The sequence below is a fragment of the Columba livia genome, chromosome 2, assembly GCF_036013475.1.
Source record: "Columba livia isolate bColLiv1 breed racing homer chromosome 2, bColLiv1.pat.W.v2, whole genome shotgun sequence".
NCBI lineage: Eukaryota > Metazoa > Chordata > Aves > Columbiformes > Columbidae > Columba > Columba livia.
The window spans coordinates 32066727-32080543 of record NC_088603.1 but is presented as its reverse complement, the minus strand read 5'-3'; the positions used below and the strand labels follow the sequence as shown (position 1 = coordinate 32080543).

The following is a 13817-nucleotide window of genomic DNA, read 5'->3' as shown; positions in this document are numbered from 1 at the left end:
ACAGGCTTATTAGAAACTAGCTATTTTGCCTCATTATTTTCTAAACAAGTTATCTTTATTTTGTGGATGACTAAACCTGACCTGCCACTCTAAGAGGTTTCATTAGATATTCTAAAGCATCCAGTTCCTTCAAATAATTATTTTTCAGTCATCATAGCACTATTCCTGTTAAAATCATAGTTCAAGCATGAGAAGACATTGGGAAGTACTATTAAGTGCAGCTCCTTCTGTAAAAGTAAAGACCAGTACCCTGTGAGCTAAGGCTAATAAAAATCAAACCTAGGGACTTTTTCCTGCAGCCATCGGATCTCACCAAAGCTGGAAAGTTGGTGAAAATATTGCTATTCACCTCGACAAATGCAGGCCAGTCCCATGCCCAAGGGCTTTGCAACTCGCTCCCTGGTGCTGCTGATACTGATGTGTCCCACACACCTTTACTGAGCGGGGAGAAAGCTCGTCCAGCAGATTTGGATGATTTACATTCTCAGACATGGCACTGCAAAATAATAGGCTATAAAAGTAATTCATTTAGCAACGTGACAGTGCTGGCCCTGAAATTTAAAAAAAAAAAAAAAAAAAAAAAAAAAAAGATGGTTATTTATACATCACCTCTAACCCACAATAAATCAAGGCGCTCACCATATTTTGCAAATTGATTTATGAACTGTATATCAGAGGGATCATATGACTTAGAAATGAAACCTCTGGAACAGAGTTTCGTAGAAGAGCAGTGCAGAAAACAGTATGGACAAGAAATAATGTGCGTGTTTAACAGTACAGTGTTGGTACGTGCTGTGCCATCTGGAATTTGCCCAGGACTCCAAAGCTGACTCCGCTAACCTTGTGAAACTACTACAGCATCATAAAAAATCATCCAAGACTTGAGAAAAAGTCTAAAAGTGCAAAATATTGATCACCACTGTAGATGACATTCTAAACCTCTTTTTCTTTCTTATCCAGCCAAGTGTCTGTTAAAAGTTTTTGCAAGAGTTGCTTGCAACAACTGCTTTCAGCTGCTACAAAGTACGTTGCAGTGACCTAGACAAAGACATGACACTTCAGAACATTTTCTTTCTCTGTTTACACACACACCCCACACACTCTTTCTCCAAATGAAAGCAGATTTGTTTACTAAACTGGGATGGGAACAAGAAAGTGTCCTGTAAACTTTTTTGGATAATTCAGAAACTACTAATAGACCTTGTGCAAGCATTTTGTTATCAGTGAAATGAACATCACCCATCTCTTGACTGCTGCAAAACAAAGTATATAAATAAAAATATTTTGCGTCTGAGACCTGCATAAAAGCTATATGACATCTTCACTTGAAAATATGAGGAATAGCTATTAGTTTAATTCATGAAACAAAAGAACCAAGAAATTGATGTATTTCTTATTTATAAAAATACTTTCTTATATCCTATTTTTTTTACAATATAGACTACAAAATGCCTTGTATTTAATGGACAATGACTACACAGCTAGATTCTAGATCTACATATTACATTTTTTATATAAGAAATTCGTCACCTGAAGAAAACTGTAAGGTGCTCAAACCTGAGAACAAATGCTTTCCAACAGTCAAAGGTTTTATTTCTCCATTAACATTAGGGGAAGTATGGTGACTAAGCTGAAAACATCTGCTTTGCTCCTTGTGTATGGAGACTATAATGGTCTATGTATGGTGCCAATATCAATATACTGCTTCTTATTTGCCGAGCAGTGCTGGCTATCATCAAAAGCACACCTTTAATGGAGTAGCTGAAAGCTAAGGAGGCAATTGTTTCTAAATCTGTTCCTCATCATTTTACATCCCAGATGAGGTGAAAAACAGAAACACAGTACCTCGCTCCCCGCCCTCTCTAACTAGTGACACGTACCGGTTTAGCTCTCTCTCCAACTCAGAATCTGCCAAAACCAGTGCTAGTGAAATGTGATCTCTCTCCTTTTTCTTGCCTACAGAGCTGTTTAGTTAGAAGACTTAGTGAGGAAATAGAAACAAATCACAAATACCGAGTGCGCTCATCTCTATATGGGTGCCATTAACAATATCCTTCAAGCCAGGCTCCAGGGGTTTCTTGTTGGTGGCAAAGGAGCCTAAATAAAGTAGATAAGCCAAACACCCATTGTTTAGTACCAGCAACATAAAGAAGATTTTGGCAAATCAAGTTCTCCACTGGTCCAGCTCTTCTCACAGTGACCACTGAAGGTGTTCACTGACCCAGCATCCAGGTGCTGCACACAGACAACCTTGCCTTTAAATTCTCTCCAGAAGAAACAAAATACTAGTTAATTCCACGAGCTTCAGAGCTCATCCTTCATTTAACACCAGGAAGGATGTAACTCCACAGAGCTGCGATCAGCTTGACTTTCCTCAAAGCCAGATCCCTGGTAGCCCCCACACCGAAGGCATGCAGCTGTGTGTGGTTTCTCCACCCCACCAGAACACAAATGGCTGGCTAACACTGTCCTGCTGGGGTCTGTATCTACAATACCCACAGCAACTCATTAAAAAATGGCATGATATGCGTAGGAAGAAATTAAATTCTCTGGTAAGGATTAAGGCCAGCAAGCAACCTTTTCTGTGCCTAGACTGTAAACAGCACTGACTACACACGGGTGTCATTTAGCGCTCACTGCTCATAGCAGCCAACCCCGCACACATGCGTGAAAAAGTAACATCTTTCTTCTTTCCAGACTAGATTTTCCCAGGCAAAAAGTAATCAAGATACACTGTGATGCCTTCCTGTCTTTTATCTTCTCCTTAATTATCCTTCCTTTTCCTGTTGTAGCTAAGTCAAGATTTCCTTTCCGTCCACTTTTCCTCCCATCTTGCCTTAGGAATGACTTCTCACTGCACTCTCTCCTTTTCGGAGGATTCTTTGGTTTGTTCTCTATTTTGTCTCATACACTGGGACTTCTTCACATGCCTCTGTGTTTTTTCTCATGTCAGTGAAGCATTTGTCACACTGTTGCTATGACCAGTGGCTAATAATATACAGTAGCTGTGGACTGAAAGAATATGGGAGGACAACAACATTTTTGACATACAAAGGCAGAATCTGTCAGGAAACACTCATTATATGAAGCTGTAGGTTGTGTCATTTTTCCCTACTTCATTAGATAACTGGGTCTTTGCCATGAAAGACATAATTCAATAATCATTTACACTAGCATATATGAAAACCAATCTCTCTACAGCTGTTGATGCCTAAGAGGACATTACTGTCCATCACAGCCCAACCTCCAGCACTGAAATCACGACGGTGTGCCACGGTGTGTTCAGGCTATAGCTTAGGGCCCTGGAAGGTCTGATGCAGGATTAGCCACTGGTGCTCTAGAGACAGACTATAAGTTACTCAGCACTTGCATTTCATAGCTGTTTGAAATTATTCAAAATAACAAAAAAAAAGTGTGCATTTTGGAATAAAAAAATAAGACAATATTACTTACTTGAATTAAGAAACAACAAAGATGCCACGGTAAGCACTGCAATGATTAGTTACAACATCTTCACAATGTTGAGTATCACATTTTACTTTATCTTACATATATTTCTTACAGAATGAAGGCAATGATGTCTGCCATGTGGGCAGGAATAATTTTTTGCCAGTTTCCCTACACAGTATGTTAGGGACTTGATATTTTACTCCTGTTAGGATTAAAGTAATTTGTGTTGGCAGCTTTTTTGCAGAGATCCACAGAGTGTGTGCATCTGTTGCTCATTAGCAATTGAGTATAAATATTTTTTAACGGTTAATAAATTGTAGCAACAATATGTTAAAATCGTTTAAAATTGCAAACTTGTTTACTATCTTTTCTTTCATAGGTATCAGTATAGTGATGGGGAGCGCAACATCAAATTCACAGTTTGGATCAGTTTTCACAGTTATCTCACTAGCATGACTAGCAATTACTCCAAATATTCATATATTATCAAGATGATAGCCATTCAAAGCTATTTGTGAGAGAGATACCCTCTGCCAGAAGTAAAGCAACTATTTGAATTCACAGTTGGAGAACCTTGGGGATATTAAGATGAACTTCTAAAACCTTAAACCTTAAAATACACTGTCTAGGGTTGGATATTTTCACAAGTTCTGTGCTGGAATAAGCACCCAAACAACAGCTCTTCATCTGTAACTTCTGTATTTTGATCTCCTTGGTCTGCAAAATTGTGTTAGAAATTTTGCAACAGTTGTCTTTCAAATGAAATTTCTGGCACTTCCTTATTTGTATTAAGATGAGGAAAAAAGTTTCAGAGTAACATTTATTTCAGCACATCAGTATTTTACTTCTGCTTCTGATCAACACCAGAAAATGTAAGAGCAGACAAAGATAACTAGCGAGTGACAAGGAGAGGTAGGGAAGAGTTCAATCAAATTTTCTTGAGCCTCAAAGCAGATCTAGTTCACATTTTAAGCAGAAGTCTTAAAACCATTGTTAAAATTGATTTTATTTTTCCCAAATCTTCATGCTATATTTGTTTACAATGTCATTTTCGGACATTTTTGACATAGCTTATGCCCCTTTGGGCAGCATCCAATTGAGCCACTGTATAAACAGAGAAACACCTGAATACATGCACCCCATTATTTTTTCCTCCATGAATTGTGGGAGATCTTTTTCCTGCTCTCTCCCAAGAGAACAAAGGCAAGTGTTTATCAGCTGTATCTTTGCCCTGCAGTGTAACACGGGCTCCAACCTACGTGGTCTGAAATGAACTGGTGTGCCTGGATGCTGGAAGCATCACCTAACAAAATATTGATGGGAAGAATGTAGGGGAAACTTGGGCAGATCCTCAGAGAGTGCCAGCTATTTAGCCCACTCCTAGTAAATGTTGTTTCCATTACTTTCAGGTCTTCTCTGTAGATCTTAGCTCCTCAGTTAGAGATTACACTGGAAAACCACAAGCAAACCCAAACCTAAATGACATGCAATAAAGGACCTTCTGCCTTGCTGTTTCAGTAAATATTTTACATCAGTAAAGCCAGTTAGACCAAACTTTCTGCCACAAATTTGGGAAAAAATCCTTCTTGGAAATGTGGTAATCCCTGTGATAAAACAGATGTATGTTTGGAAAAGGTGTCCCAAGCATTTCTATTGATGTGTAGTTGGGGCATTTGTGTCTCAACAAGAAGAGCAGACATCACAAAACGGCTGCTTGGTCTATTTGGAGTGGAGTGGAAAGAACACATTAGAAAGAAGGTGAACAGCATCCAGTGGTGACAGAACCAATTTACCCAGTGTGATAAATACACCAATGTTACTAGGCATAATGGCAGCATTCTGCAGAGACTGATGACAAACAGCTTCTTCTTCAGTGCTGGTGCAGCATTCAACGTGCCCAGACTGACAGGAAAAAGGGAGGAAAGGAAATGAAAGGAACTTTCACATTGAGTTTCAGTTAATTAAAAGCAGAAATTTGGGAGAAGTCTTACCTTTTGAAATCTCACTTGTCCCTCTTTAGATTATATAATGCCCAAAGGCTGAATAGATATTCTTTTGGTCTTTGGAGCCAAATTATGACTCTGCTCCACAAACATTCCCAGTGCTGTTGTATGTGCCATAGAAGAAGCTGAATGTATGTGTTTTATTTTTTTTTCTCCACCATCAGCAATGAAAGTCATACAAGAATGTTAAGTATTTGTGGTCAATTTGTTCTCAAAATTAAGAAAAAAAAAATAGATAACAGGAAATCACACTTCTGTTCTGCATTTGTAAGATTGCTAGAAGGAGCTGATTGTAAAAAGGAAGCTAAAAATCTGACGATTTACAAGAAGTGACCACTTCCCCTTTAGGGGCTGTCATCGTATTCTGATTTACCGACGGTACATTTTCCTGAATCTTATACCAGAAATAAGACGGTAGTTCCTCTATTTGTTAAAATCACCAATAACAAATAGTGATTTGCAGTATCCATTCTAGTAGTTATTCATACCTCAATATATGAAAATACTTCATAAATCAGAAATTCCAGGAATTGTCTCAGAATCTATTTGCATTTCCTTTTGTACCATACACCATCATTTCCCCATTTCAGTCTCTTAAAAATAACACTGTGCACAGTCCAACACTTCATTTCTTTCACATTATTTTAATGCAAATAAAGACTTTATTAGAATAATAGATTGTGTATAGTGATTGGTCATTAGTGAATTTTAAGGGATAGTTTACCTGAAGTATTGGGATATTTCCTGTAAAATCTTGGAGGCCCTAATCCAGGAAAACATTCCAGTGTTGAAACAATACCCATCAAGTTGATGTATTTTAGTTAAGTGTTTGCAGGTTTGTTGTTTCATTTTGTTTTGGTTTGGTTTTAATTTTATTTTAAAGTTTCCCACCTGCCTAAAAGATTTGCAGTTGGTCATGCTCCGAAGTACCTCAGTTTTGAGAAAACCAGTCACTTGATGCAGCTCTTGCACCCAGACCCAGGATCACCCAAGCAGACAAAGAGCTGTGGGATGGGATCACCCTTGGTTTGGCACATTCACTGCCCACGCAGCTGGTGAAGATCCTCACAGAATGTCACAAGAGTCACCAGTTTCTGATAAACACCTCCAGCAATAGAAAGACTGCTGTGATTGCCTCTTTTTAGCATAAAGCCCAGTTTCAGCAGTAGGAACAGAGAGGAGTCCGGACAGAGAGCATCCTTCACCTGGGTTTTAGTCCACTTTCTGGGGTGTATAGGATGTGTAGGTTATACCTCCTCAATTAAAAAAATTACTGAACTCCAGAATTTCCCCATTGCATTGGGTACTCCAGCCATTACTGTACTGCATAGTCATATCACCTACACTCAGCCCACCTTCTCAACCATGCTGAAAGAAAAAAAGCAAGACCCGCTCATTTCCTCAAAAGCAACAACGTAAGGCCCTTACATTTGAGAGAGAATCTCAGGCTATAGATCACAACTAGAAAAGTTCTTCTCCCTCCAGCCAGAAGTGAGGGAGAGGCAGGAAAGAAGAAAGGGTTCGTAACTCGTTCTTGTCCTCGTGGATTCTCGTTGGCCCCTGAGTGACACCCTCGTGGACTCTCTTTGGCACAGTGCTAGCTGTGCAGGCCTTGTTAAATACTGTGCTAAAGAGGGGACATCGCTGCTTTTTGTTTAGGGAGCACAGGTACCCACTGCTTCTCAGCATCACATGGAAACGAGGACTGCTCTTGATGCTATTCTTAGGTAACTTTCTTCAGCCTAGAAATTCTCTCTTGGTACGGTGACTATCACAGCCTGGCCCTGCTCCTGGTTGTCCTCTATCAATTACTTAATAAGCATGAATAGCTTTTTAAAAAATAGTATGAGAAGAACGGTAAACTCATTAAAAAGCATAGCTTCCTGGCACAAATATAATTATCAATTCCATCATCTGAGACTGCAGCTCCTGTGACTCCAGTGACACGACAAAAATGCTTCTGCACTAACATCTGAGGTCACGCAGTATTTGAAAGGCCTTATCTCACTCCATACTTGTTCTAGTTTCTTAAAATTCAGACCATCCAATTACTGCCTCAGCCAGTTTGTTCTCATATAACCATTTTCTCTTATAACCTCTCAACTGTGCTGTCCAGCCTGTTCTTATAGCATGCATCTTCTCTGACTCTTTTTTAATTATACTTTCTGAACTGGTTCTATACATAGTTACTTGATTTTGAAATTAGAGTTGAACTGCGAGCCCCAAAACTGAATTTTAAATTGAATATAAAATGTGTGTCTTTAGTTACTGTGATTATCTATGTAAAAGGTTTTATATTAATGTTTTAAAAAAACTTGAAAACAAAAGTATGTTCTTGTTCGACTTGTGCAAGCTCAGCATTTTCAGATTTTGTCCTTCCATTATTTTAGTGAAGGAACAGATATTAATTCCCAGTCCAGTGCTATGCCATCTCTGAAGGCCAGCAGAAACAGGAGTGACATTTTAGTGCTGTTGGATAGATGTGACTCTCTTGACTTATTACTTGAACAGAAATGTTTATCATATGCTTTATGTTTCTCTGGGAAACTACTTCAATATTTGGGTCTGATGCAGCTCTCATCAGCAATGTCTTTATTAGTAAATAAAAAATGTCCTGAGCAGAAAGTCAAGGTTTATAGATGCCCAATCTCTGGAAACATTCAAGGTCAGGTTGGACAGGGCTCTGGGCAGCTTGATCTCGGTGAAGATGTCCCTGCTTATTGCTGGGGGATTGGAGTAGATGACCTTTAAAGGTCCCTCCCAACCCAAACTGTTCTACAACTCTATGAGTCTAATGTCTAATCAAGAATCACCCAAACCATACATTTCTTTCAGGTGCTTTGGATGTGGTTGCCCTGCCTGGTGCATGGGGAAGGCTCTAGATATGGGCACAAGCTGTGCCATGTTACTCACTTTTAGAGCCAGAAAACAGTCTCAGGTCTCTTTGATGACACCGACACAGCTGCTGGTGTTCTCATCATCAAGTCCAGTGAAGCTGGGAGAGCACCTTTGTCTCCAGGCCTAGTGGGTGGTATTGGTCATTGTCCTGCAGTGAGCTACAGATTAATTAGAGCTCTGTAACTTATTGCACTCTATGATTTCATCTTAGAAGTGCTAACAAAGCCTATCAGCTGAAAATGTCATTTGCAATGAAGTAGCATCACAAATTGGACAAACAGAAGAGAACACCTTGAACAGTGAAGGACAAATTTATACCTCAACTTCTCTACCGATCTGATGATGAGAACCCAGCTAACAGTGTGTAGTACCTAATTGTGGGCCTCAATATTCTGTGAATAACAATAGAGCCAAATGCCTACTCCCAATGTTGGATTTTAAATTTTTTTGTCAATAGTGCCAAAAATTATGGCTGAATCAAGTCAGATTGCTGAATCTATTAGCTCTGGTGAGTTGGAAGTAGGCTGTTAGATCTTCTTCCAAATTATGTGTTATACTAATAGATAATGTACTGTGTTGTTACAAAGCTAATTCTGTTTAACTTAGATAACAGGACTAGGGACTGGGAAAAACACTGCTTCAGGGATAGCAAATGATCTTCTATCTGTAAAAGCACCCTTATAAACACAAAGACATGCATACATGTATTTCATATCCTCATTCCACAACATTTGCATATTTTACGACAGCAAACAAGTGACAGCAACACCGTTATCACACTATTTAACGAGTAAAACCTGGACACAAGCAACATAGTTATCTGCCTTAGAATGCAGACAGGGAAGAAGAGTAAAAATTATTATTGGTAGATGGTTTATTGCAGTGAATTCCAGTTTTACAGGATTCAAATCTGCTAGCCATACTTATCCTGAATAATACCTGTAAGGCCAGAACTGCTCATAGAGAAGCAGAAAGACCCAAGTAATTTCCTTCCTCATGCTGGACTTACATTTATTAAGCTCAGGTGTTCTTCCCACAGAGATGCATGTAAAGTCACTGACGTAAGCACAGCTGGTGACACAAATGACCCTAAGAAGGGTCTGCTCCCCTGCTGGGATGTTCAGTGTGAGCCACAACAACGGAATGGGGTCTCAGTAACATTTAGAGTTGGTATCCATCCACACGATGGAGGATGGAGAAAGTGGACCTTGCTCATGTCCTTGGAAGTCAGAGTGAGTTGTGTATGCAGACACAACACCTGTGATAGCAGCAAATTAGAGCGGGGGTGGGGGACGGGAAAGATTGAGAAAAAGATTGAGTGTTGTGCATGTAAGCTGCATGGATCAATAATTGGAAATAACCAGCCTGACTGTGGGGTCAGAGCTCACTTGGTAAGTGGGGACTCATACGTCAGGCACACCTCAGCAGTCCCTGCTCAGCTTCCTACCAAGGACAATGACAACTGCTCATTTGTCATTAAAGTGGTCTCATGACACATATGCAGCCTTTTTCATCTCTTCCTGTTCTCATACTCAGGAAGAGCAGTTTGATGTCTGGCACAACCAGGGGAGAGCTGATCTTTTGTCACCCATGTTTGAAATAAGCATGTGTTATATTGGCAGTATTTCTTCTTTGTCTAGACATAAATCTAACCTTGGAAAAGGCTGAACAGCCTCAAAAATATCTAAGATCTCTGTGGCAACAAAACAAAACAAAACAAAAAAAAAAGGTGATTTAGATCCAGTTAATTTGTAGAGTACCTTTCACATTTGGCTTGAATTTTCTCTACATATGCTTGCCTGAGGAGTGTGGTGTGCTGCTTGTTTCTTCTGCTAACACAAACCAATAGTGAAGATACAAGAGATTACAGGGCAGGCTTCACACTTTTACAGTTTTCAACGATTCTTTCCTGATCTCTGCATACTGAAAGGGCCTCACTTAGAGGTGCTGCAGGCAGTAAACATGGCCAGAAGGGATGGGTTTCACCTTAACTCAACTTGCCTGGCTGAAAGACAAGCCAGTGTTCCTCTAGAGTCACAGGAGGAAACAAGGCACCTCGCACCTATCCAATCCTTAGCATAGGCTGCACTAATTTCCTCTCCCTCTTTCCTGCTCTTTCCAGCTGCAACAGAGCCCTTCTCTTGCTCATTTTTTATTCGCTCACTTCCCTGTACTCCTCAGTTCCACGTGCAACTGAAAGAGGAAGTGCGGAAACAACCTCGAGATCTTTTCTCACAATATTTCTGGATGAAACGGAAGCACTGAGCACTGGAAACCTTCTGTCTAGTTTTGCACACTCTTGAGGACAAGTAAACAGCTTCTTTAACAGTATAGCTGTGACTAGACAAGTTACAAACATGAGTGCAAACTTGCAGACATCAAGGACTCCATGATTTATAATCACTATTACATTTTAGCTCTACCTCATGGTTATATAAATGATGTTTGCCTTCTGAATGAAAAATACTAAAAGGGAGTAAATCAAAATACACTTTTCTTTGTTTGTTTGTAAAGGAGAAAGAAAAGCTATCAGTGTTTCCCTCCCAAAACTTACTTGGATATCTCTGAACTCAGACCTAAAGACTTTTCAGGTATTTTAAACTTACTGGTCCAAATAAGCATAGACCCTGACTGCTTAAATTTGGTGGCTGAAAATTTCAGCACCACAGTTGCACCAGAAGTACATTGAAAAATGAAATTTTTTGAACTAGTTGAGGACCTAAACAGTTTACAGAGTAAAGCCATCATATGAGACTGCATGGTAAATAATAACCAAATAGAGTTGGGAAAAATGGGAAAGAAAAAAAAGTAGGGGAAGGATAGAGAGTATTATTTGATATTTATGACTGTAGTTTCTGTATGACCTGTATGGACAGCCCTATGCAAAAGGCATTGCAATAATTGAACTAGCAACTGAAGAATGAATAATTGTCCTGACATTTTCATGTGTTATAAATTTCTATCCAGGTGCTGATGGAAAAAAAAATTCACTTGTGGTTTTCCATGCCACCTGAGACACTGAGTTCCTAAAATTAGATCTTGACATACAGCTGAATTTGTTCCTAAATGGTTTCAAAGGTTTCTCTGGTTTGTTTATGTTCTTTATGAGCATTTATCTTGGAGAAAAAATTGCTTGTTGCAAAGACAGTAACTACAAGGGATTACTTTAATAAACAAATGACAGTTCAGCCTAAGATTTTTTTTGTAGCAATCAGAGAGTAAAAAAAAAAAAAAAATTTAAAAGAAATTTGCCCAAGCCACCTGCAAACAGACCAAGAATATCCTTCAAGAAACTGTATCACTTCTTTCTGGACATAGACAAGCAAGAAATACCAAGGTCATCCTTACAAATGTATCTCCAACCAATTTATAAAAACATGAAAGAGGTTTCCCAGTATTCTTCAGTTACCTGTTTTATCCTTCAGTACTTTTATAACAAGGAATTAAAAAAAAAACAAAACATCACAAATATCTTTATAGCTAAAAATGTGATTGTTTTTTCCTTGTTCTACCATAACGGAAAAGAATAACCGGCCTTCCTCACAGCACCTTTTGTGTATCAAACGCTATGTTCTATGCTATCCATCACTACATCTTAGTCTTCTCTTTTCTAGTTTACTCCTCAAACCTAATGTTTTCTAAACTTATTTGAAATTTAGTTTAAACTTATTTGAAACTCATTCTAAACTTCTCTGTGTTACATCCAAAATGTCTACCAAGATGTCATGAAGTCTGAGACCCAGTAATGAATAACGTGTTCTTGCCAAGGCACAAATGGTACAATGTAAAGAGTGAAAAGTACCGATCTTTTATATATGGTGCTCTTATATCTGAATGTCTTCTGCTTTTTTCTAAGTGCCATAATGCTAATGCCTTTTTTCATTTGGTGTCTTAGATCTTCAGTATTTCTTGCCTGACCCTCATTTTTATGAAAAAAATACTCAAATCAGGCCTCAGATTTTTTGGCCCTGTGTTACATTTACCTTGGATAAAACATGTTTTGGGGACTGATGTTAATATCCATATGTTTTTTATTCTGTCATGAAGATAGCTTCCAGCCTTAGCAGTCCTATAGAGTCCTGCCACACTTTCTTTACAAGCCAAGGCAGCTTTAGTCCTGCAGTCCAGTATTTACAATACAAACCTAATTGTCTTTATTAGCCATTATATTTTTCTTAACAAATTAACATTTGAAAGGCTTGGTAATTCTATTTAGAAGGTCTGTTGTGGGAAAAACAACCTCCAACAAATGATTGAATTCCTCAGGCTCAATGCAATCATATTATAATTGCTTGATACAAGGTACAGATTGCCTTTGTGTTTTCATAAATGGTATTAATGCTTGGAGGATTCAGTAACTCCTCATTAACAGGCAAAATGATTGAGTGCAACTGACTTCCAAATAATGGCTTTGGTCAGATTATGAGTGTGCCAGAGAAACATATACCCTAAATGTCTGAAATAGTATTTTCAGCTTTCCCTTCTGTGCAGACCATGTATTTGAAGGGATAATAGACTCTCAGCTAGCATAATTGCAAAGTATTTTCTTATTATCTCTGGCTAAATATCTACGTGGGCTAAGCAGAAAGGCAAAATTTGAATACCATTTCCTGCTGCTGCAGAATTAAACTGTAATATCATGGCAGCTATCACAAAGGATTGACCCTAGATGCAGAAGTACTTTTGTGGACTGACCATACTTGTTCACCATAAAATAGCAACAGCCTGTAGTGTAGTTCAGAATCTCTGTGGAAAGGGAAAAAAAATGAAGCATCATTTGGCACATAAGAGTATTCATGCTGTTATTTTTTTTCTTAGTGCTTGAAGCATTGTATGTCTATATATTGAAGAAAAGGCAAGTTCTGTGCTTTGATAAGGCATTGTGCACACCCATTATATAAATATCTAATCGAGCCAAACAAGGGTTTGGCACTGTGTCCCTGGTCTCTGCTTTTTTTTGCAATAGTGATTAATGATGTTACTAGGCGTATGATGCCAGGAATTTTCTTCAGTTTCAAACATCTGGCAAACTCTTAGCCTCAACAGTTTGAAACCTTCCAGAGAGGTAAATGAAGAGCTCTTAAGTGAGCCTCTCAGGACAAACGACCATGACATTGGGAGTATCATCCCACTGAAAGAAAGCAATGAAAATTCTTGCACATAAAACAAAGGGAGCCAGATCGGGCTACTGTCACATGGTTACTTCCAGATAACTTCTTCTTAAGTCATAACAACCATGAAGGCACCTCTACAAAGATTGTCTTACAGCAGTATTAATGCAAGGAAAATTCACCTATTACAACTTACAACTAGAAAATGCATGTCAAACCTACTTCCAGGATTAATAATATTGCTATTATTGAGCTAAAGACCTTAGAAATGTGCTGCTGAATATTGTTTTCTTTGCTCAGGATGCCATTATTTAAAACAATAAAGAAAGGTGGGAGTGGGAGTGCGGGGGTGGGT

At 38.7% G+C, this 13817-nt stretch overlaps 1 long non-coding RNA gene across 2 annotated transcripts in view; it reads right to left on the bottom strand.

The window, feature by feature from the left end:
* Window positions 1-13817, bottom strand: part of LOC110365086 (uncharacterized) — a 50156-nt gene that overhangs the window by 13187 nt on the left and 23152 nt on the right. Inside the window, exon 1 of one of the 2 annotated variants that reach the window (XR_002424296.2) lies at window positions 350-13691. The exons of the other annotated variant lie outside the window; for it this stretch is intronic. This is a non-coding gene — a long non-coding RNA (uncharacterized LOC110365086). Of the gene's footprint in view, window positions 1-349; window positions 13692-13817 lie in introns of those variants that run through there. 2 annotated transcript variants of the gene reach the window in all.